The sequence below is a fragment of the Balaenoptera physalus genome (assembly GCF_965194825.1).
Source record: "Balaenoptera physalus genome assembly, chromosome: 5".
Lineage (NCBI taxonomy): Eukaryota > Metazoa > Chordata > Mammalia > Artiodactyla > Balaenopteridae > Balaenoptera > Balaenoptera physalus.
Genome location: NC_138884.1, coordinates 4,529,663 through 4,537,185, shown reverse-complemented (window position 1 = coordinate 4,537,185; position 7,523 = coordinate 4,529,663). Strand labels below are relative to the sequence as shown.

The 7,523-nt window shown below is 40.7% G+C and overlaps 1 pseudogene across 1 annotated transcript; it reads left to right on the top strand.

The window, feature by feature from the left end:
• Positions 1-3,921: 3,921 nt before the first annotated feature.
• Positions 3,922-6,740, top strand: LOC309660757 (T-complex protein 1 subunit zeta pseudogene; annotated as a pseudogene). The gene has a single exon. The product of its transcript is annotated as a T-complex protein 1 subunit zeta pseudogene (transcript).
• Positions 6,741-7,523: the final 783 nt, after the last annotated feature.

Genomic DNA, 7,523 nt, shown 5'->3' with positions numbered 1-7,523 from the left:
AGGAAGTGAATTTGAAGACTTAGGAGAATCAAATTGGGTACCATACTAAGACACATGTTGGATTTATGTTTACACATAAAAATTAGAACATTAGAAAACATTTAAATTTGCATACATGCTAACTCTGAAAGCAGTCAGGGGCAAACAAACAAAAATATCTTGTACTAAACAGTAAATTCAGAAATCAGGTTTCACAAGGCTGAAAACAAGCTGAATCTCATGAAAATATATATATATTATTGTATAGACTCATTCTTACACTCTATTTGTGAATTAGGGAATTTTTCTATGACTTTTCAGAAAATGAAATATATCTTTATTATATATATTTAGAATGTATGACTCTAATCCTGAATTAGTTTTAAGTTTGATAGTGGGTTTTGTAAACTATATATTCTGAGTGCTCTCCAAAATGAAACAGCCATGCTCCAAAATCTTAGACAGGCGCGCTATTTGTGGGAAGGACACTATAAGAATTTCTACCTATATATATTCTTAATTTGCTTTTTTTAATATTTATTTTTGTATATATTTAATATATATATATATAGGTCCATGAGCACACATATTTATAAATAAATATATTTATGTATAATAAATATATATACATTTATTTGTGTAAGTATGTATACACATTACATCTTAACTCTTTTTTTTTTTTTTAATTAATTTATTTATTTATTTTTGCTGTGTTGGGTCTTCGTTTCTGTGCGAGGGCTTTCTCTAATTGTGGCGAGCGAGGGCCACTCTTCATCGCGGTGCGCGGGCCTATCACTATTGCAGTCTCTCTTGTTGCGGAGCACAGGCTCCAGACGCGCAGGCTCAGTAGTTGTGGCTCACGGGCCCAGTTGCTCCGCGGCATGTGGGATCTTCCCAGACCAGGGCTCGAACCCGTGTCCCCTGCATTGGCAGGCAGATTCTCAACCACTGCGCCACCAGGGAAGCCCTTAACTCTTTTTTGCACAATGAAAAAGAGCTGGGATCCACCATTAGTTCATAAGTGATGAGCTAACCATGCCTGAAGATACCCACAAACATTAAACTATGTTAAATCATACATATGTATATATATATATATATATATATATATATATATATATATATATACTCATTTCTCTTTACGACATTGTTGTACAGAGGAGAAACAGTGTCTAAAAGCCCCTCCCAGTCCGGCCACAACAATACTCTGCTACTTTAAAGAAGAGGAAGTTCCTTATCTCCTACTGAAGGAGAATATGTGTGCACAGACCAAGGTTGTTGGATTAAAAGGTCCTAGAGACTGTCATACAGAGTGAAGTAAGTCAGAAAAAGAAAAACAAATATTGTATATTAATGCATATATGTGGAGTCTGAAAAAAGTGATATAGATGATCTTATTTACAAAGCAGAAATAGAGACACAGACATAGAGAAAAAACATATGGATACCAAAGGGGAAAGGGGGTGGTGGGATGAATTGGGAGATTGGGATTGATGTTTTACAGTATTGATACTATGCATAAAATAGGCAACTAATTAGAACCTATTGTATAGCACAGGGAACTCTACTCAATTCTCTGTGGTGACCTAAATGGGAAGGAAATCCAAAGAAGAGGGGATATATGTATACGTATAGCCGATTCACTTTGCTGTACAGCAGAAACTAACACAACATCGTAAAGCAACTATACTCCAATAAAAATTAAAAAGAAAAAGGGTCCTCAGAGAGCCTGTCATCTAAAGAAGTCATCCGTTAAGCAGGTCCTCAGGAACACTCATTGGTTACCACTCTCCTAGGACTAGAATGAAAACTGCTCAGAGACCCCACACCATCCATATTGCACTGGTTTCCTGCCTTTCCTCAAGAGACCACCATGATGGACTTCAAGAGCCTCTTACACCCCTTACACCATTAGAAAACCACACACCATAGATGCCTCATCACTCACCTTGCACACAATTAGAAACCCAAGCCTCCAGGTCCACTTCACATCATACACATCCATTAATCTGCCATAATTCCCTATACTTACACAACCTCAAAAACCATCATATGATATATTTTACTGACAACATCTATAATCAGTAAATTTTCTCAAATTTTCAAACTATTTCTGCATGTCATCTACCTCTTTATAACAGAAACTCTGTGATATCCTGACAACACTGCTATCTCTAAAGCCCTCTCAAATGAGTATATTTTTGTTTAATTACCACTTAATTTAGGACTCAGAGATAGGTGAAAACAAAACAAAATGAAACAAAACAAAACACTACTCTCTCAACATGTCCCCTATCATTCTAGTTCAGTTTCTTTTCTACCAATATTTTGACCTTATTGAAAACTCCAATTCATTTTTTTTCTATGAACTGCTCTTTCTCCAGCCCATGTCTTCACTTCATTTCCTACTCAACTTAGATTCAGTGCTCCATAATTATAACAACACCCTTGTGAGACTTTTAACTCCCTTTCCCCTTCTCCATCTGTTTTACCTGATACTTAATTAAACTCAATTTTCTGTCTTCTCCATGACTGCACACATCAGAACTGATTTATCTCACCTAAAATTCAAGGCTTCAAATTTCAAATAAACACTTTATACTACTCAAAAATCTGACTATATTTTTACATTTTCTTTCATTTCCTCCTATCTCAAATCTCTATTGCTCATTTTCTATATCCTTTTTACTTTTCATTTTCCCTATTCTTTCTTCATTCTCAGCTAATTATCTTGACACATGCTTCATTGAGAACACAGAAAGAATCTGAATGGACTAATTTCCTCTTTTCAAGAGCAAATACGATTCTCTCTGCCTGCCATCTTGCTATCATGGTTGAAATATCCTTGCTAGAAATCTTTCCCTTCTTGTTTTTCAAAAAGTTCTTCCTACTCTCTCTTACACTATCAGTTTCTCTATTTCAGCTGGCTCATCAAGATGGTTGTTGATCCCTAATTTATGTCTGAATTCTCTGAACCTCCAACTTCTTACTCAACATGGCTGTGTAGACTTCCTTACAGTGGTCTCAAATTTAACATGTCAAAAATGTCTTCATTCCTGATCTTGACACTCCCATCTTATTCTCTTGTAAACTTCCACAGCTAAATACAGATCATAACTTCCCATCAGTTGCTCAAGTCAAAAGTTGAAGCACTGTCTTTGACTACCACTTTCCCCTCACCCAAGTAACTCGGTAACTCTTAGTCTTCTCTGTCTTCAAAATCTGTCTTAATGCCCAGTGTCTCCACTTTGCACTGGCTCTACTATCATTGTGCTAATCACCATAATTCCTTCTTGGACTAATTAATTAGCCTCTGATGTGTCTCTGCAGACTCACATTTTGCCCTTAAGTACTATTCTGTGTACAGTTGCATAAAATTCTTCAGTGTCTTCCACTGGCACTTGACATAAGCTCTAAACTTTCTTCTAGCTAAAGCAGCTCTACATTATCTGCCTTCACAAGGCCTGAAAGATGATATCACCCTATAATTCTCTTTCTCTTGCTTCTGTGGTTTAGTTACACCACCATTCTTTTGGTTTCTTGAATGTATGGGGAACATTCTTATTTTAGAGTCTTTGCTTAATATTGTTCTAATAGAATATTGTTCTATTCGATCTTCCCATGAATAGTTCTAATTTGGAGTATGTGTGTCACCCTTTCGGGTGGACATTTTTTAACCGTTCAGCCTAATGGGTCCACATTGCCATTGTACCGTATCACCCTGATTTTCTTTCTATATAGCACTTGAACATCTGGTCTAATTTCTTGTGTAGGCATTTATGTAGTTATTGAATTATAAGCTGTCTCCCTCGATGGCATGTAACTTCTCTTTTCAGTGTTACAATCCCAGTTCCCAGAATAGGGCTTGACACATTGTAGGGTCTTAATAAACATTTGTTGAAAGAATAATTTGTGAGCTATGCATTGATTTTAATATTATCAAGAAGGGATCAGGGAACCGGCTCTGGGCCTTCCGGACGCCGGGTTCCCCCATTTTCTTCTGCTGGGTCAGCAATGGCGGCCGTGAAGACCCTGAATCCCAAGGCTGAGGTGGCCCGAGCCCAGGCGGCGTTGGCGGTCAACATCAGCGCGGCCCGGGGGCTGTAGGACGTGCTGAGGACCAACTTGGGGCCAAAGGGCACCATGAAGATGCTTGTTTCTGGTGCTGGAGACATCAAGCTCACTAAAGATGGAAATGTGCTGCTTCATGAAATGCAAATTCAACACCCAACAGCCTCCTTAATAGCCAAAGTAGCAACAGCCCAGGATGACATAACTGGTGATGGTACCACTTCCAATGTCCTAATTATTGGAGAGCTCCTGAAGCAGGCGGATCTCTACATTTCTGAAGGTCTTCATCCCAGAATAATTACAGAAGGGTTTGAAGCTGCAAAGGAAAAGGCACTTCAGTTTTTGGAACAAGTCAAAGTAAGCAAAGAGATGGACAGGGAAACACTTATAGATGTGGCCAGAACATCTCTACGTACTAAAGTTCATGCTGAACTTGCTGATGTCTTAACAGAGGCTGTAGTGGACTCCATTTTAGCCATTAAAAAACAAGATGAACCTATTGACCTCTTCATGGTTGAGATCATGGAGATGAAACATAAATCTGAAACCGATACAAGCTTGATCAGAGGTCTTGTTTTGGACCATGGGGCACGGCATCCTGATATGAAAAAGAGAGTAGAAGATGCGTACATCCTCACATGCAACGTGTCATTAGAATATGAAAAAACAGAAGTGAATTCTGGCTTTTTTTACAAGAGTGCAGAGGAGAGAGAGAAACTAGTGAAAGCTGAAAGAAAATTCATTGAAGACAGAGTTAAAAAAATAATAGACCTGAAAAAGAAAGTCTGTGGTGATTCAGATAAAGGATTTGTTGTTATTAATCAAAAGGGAATTGACCCCTTTTCCTTAGATGCTCTTGCAAAAGAAGGCATAGTAGCTCTGCGCAGAGCTAAAAGGAGAAATATGGAAAGGCTGACTCTTGCTTGTGGTGGGGTAGCCCTAAATTCTCTTGATGACCTAAATCCTGATTGTTTGGGACATGCAGGACTTGTCTATGAATATACATTGGGAGAAGAGAAGTTCACCTTCATTGAGAACTGTAACAATCCTCGCTCGGTCACATTATTGATCAAAGGACCAAATAAGCACACACTTACTCAGATCAAAGATGCAATAAGAGATGGCTTGAGGGCTGTTAAAAATGCTATTGATGATGGCTGTGTAGTTCCAGGTGCTGGTGCAGTGGAAGTGGCAATGGCAGAAGCCCTGATTAAATACAAGCCCAGTGTAAAGGGCAGGGCCCAACTTGGAGTTCAAGCATTTGCTGATGCATTGCTCATTATTCCCAAGGTTCTTGCTCAGAACTCTGGTTTTGACCTTCAGGAAACACTAGTTAAAGTTAAAGCAGAACATTCAGAATCAGGTCAACTTGTGGCTGTAGACTTGAACACAGGTGAGCCAATGGTAGCAGCAGAAGTAGGCGTATGGGATAACTACTGTGTAAAGAAACAGCTTTTTCATTCCTGCACTGTGATTGCCACCAACATTCTCCTGGTTGATGAGATCATGAGAGCTGGAATGTCTTCTCCAAAAGGTTGAATTGAAGCTTCCCTTGTATCATCTGAATCATGAAGATTCTACAGAGTGATCCTAAGAATATAGCTATGGAATTTTTGTCCAAGCTTCAAATGATTTTCAAAGGATTTTCTTTTCCCATATAAAAAAAGGAGAGAACACTGGCATCTGTTCAGATTCTGAAGTTCTGAAATTATAATTACAGTATTTTTTAAATTGCACTGTAGTGTACACATACAGGCCATACTTACCAATAAACAGGATGTTTTGCTTTAGCTTCAGTGATATAAAAATACATGTTAGATAAGCATATATTATCTACCATATTAAATATTCCTTGAAAAACATTTTAATGGTTTAATAATTCTTCTAATGAATGTATTTTAATTTATTTCCAATAGTTCCCTGTCATTAAGCATTTAAGTTTTCAATTTTTATGCTAGTTATAAATGAGATGTAAGTAACTTAAGGTTTTGAAAGCATTCCTGCTCCTTAGTATAAATCCTTTTAAGCAGGGGTCCCCCACAACCCCTGGGCGGAGGACCAGTACTGTTCAGCGGCCTGTTAGGAACCAGGCCGCACGGCAGGTGAGCAGGGAGCAAGCAAGCAAAGCTTCATTTGCTGCTCCCCATTGCTTGCGTGACTGCCTGAACCATCCCCCGCCCCCCTCGAAAAACTGTCTTCCTCGAAACCGGTCCTGGTGCCAAAAAGGTTGGGGACGGCTGCTTTTGAGTAAAAAAAACTATTGGATAAATTGGACTTTTCATGCTTTTGAAGTAGCTTTGCTACACTGCTTCCCAGAAATGTTACGTTGTAGTGAGTAGAAAGATGGAACTAGAGCTGCAAGTCTAAAGTGGCAAAATAGGAAAGGCAGAGGTTAAATACATGGCTGAAGGCGTGGTGACTGAGGACCAGGTGAGGTAAGAGATTTTCAGGCAAGACTTTTTTTTGCACCTCGGAACCTTGCTTAGGCTGATATCCCTCCCAAACCCCCTCGTGTCCTATTTTTCTCACCCAAATTACTGTTCTCTTCTACATGTTGCCACAAAATACATATATTGTGGAAATATATTTGAAGACCTTGAAAGGGAAGTTGTGTGTTGCTAAGCTTTGCGTTTTGAGGACTTCGCAGTTGCCTACAGTGAGCGTACAATAAATTGGAAGTTGAAACCTTTTCTGTGATCTTGCGATGGTACTCCAGGGCACAAAAGGGAAGGAAATCAGTCCGTCCAAATGTTCACAAGCTAAAGAAGGGGCTTCTGGAATGGCAGGGTCTCTCGACCCCACTGAGAAAATTGCCTTCTCTTAATCACTTGCCCCGGCAACACTGGAGCTTCGGCCCCAGGACTAATTTCTAGATGGGGCCGCGTAGAGGAGCAGAGCGCACGCGTGCGCAGGGCACGGCCGCCGACGTGATGCGCGCGGGGCGCGTGCGCAGCAGACCCGCACGGTGGCGCGTCTCCTCGTGGGGCTTCCGGGGTCGTGTTCTCGGCATGGCCACCTCGCTGTCGCCGCTGCTGACTCTGCTGTCGCTCCTCTCCGGCCCGTGGCTCGAACTAGGTCAGTGTGCTGGCCTGCCCGACTGTCCCTGGCGCCATTCGTCCCTGGAGGCAGGAGAAAAGGGGTGGGGCTCTCGGCCCCGGCGGGGAAAGAGTCGATGGCCGGTCTGCCCGCCTCCCGCGCGATCTTGCAGCCGCCGGAGGTGCCTCCCAGAGGCGGCCAACTTGGCGAGGTGTATCTCACTTCTTTTTTACTTTTAACTTATTATTCTGGAATCTTTTGAGCATAAAAAAAGAATAAAACGATCCTCTCCCGTCCACCACGTACCCATTGCCTAGTTTAAACGGTTGCCAATTTATGGCTTTAATCTTGCTTCTTTGGGACCCTTCCCTCTTTCTCCTTCCCCTGGGAAATTCATTTTGGAGTGAAACGAGGCACGATACAGTTTTATTCCTCAA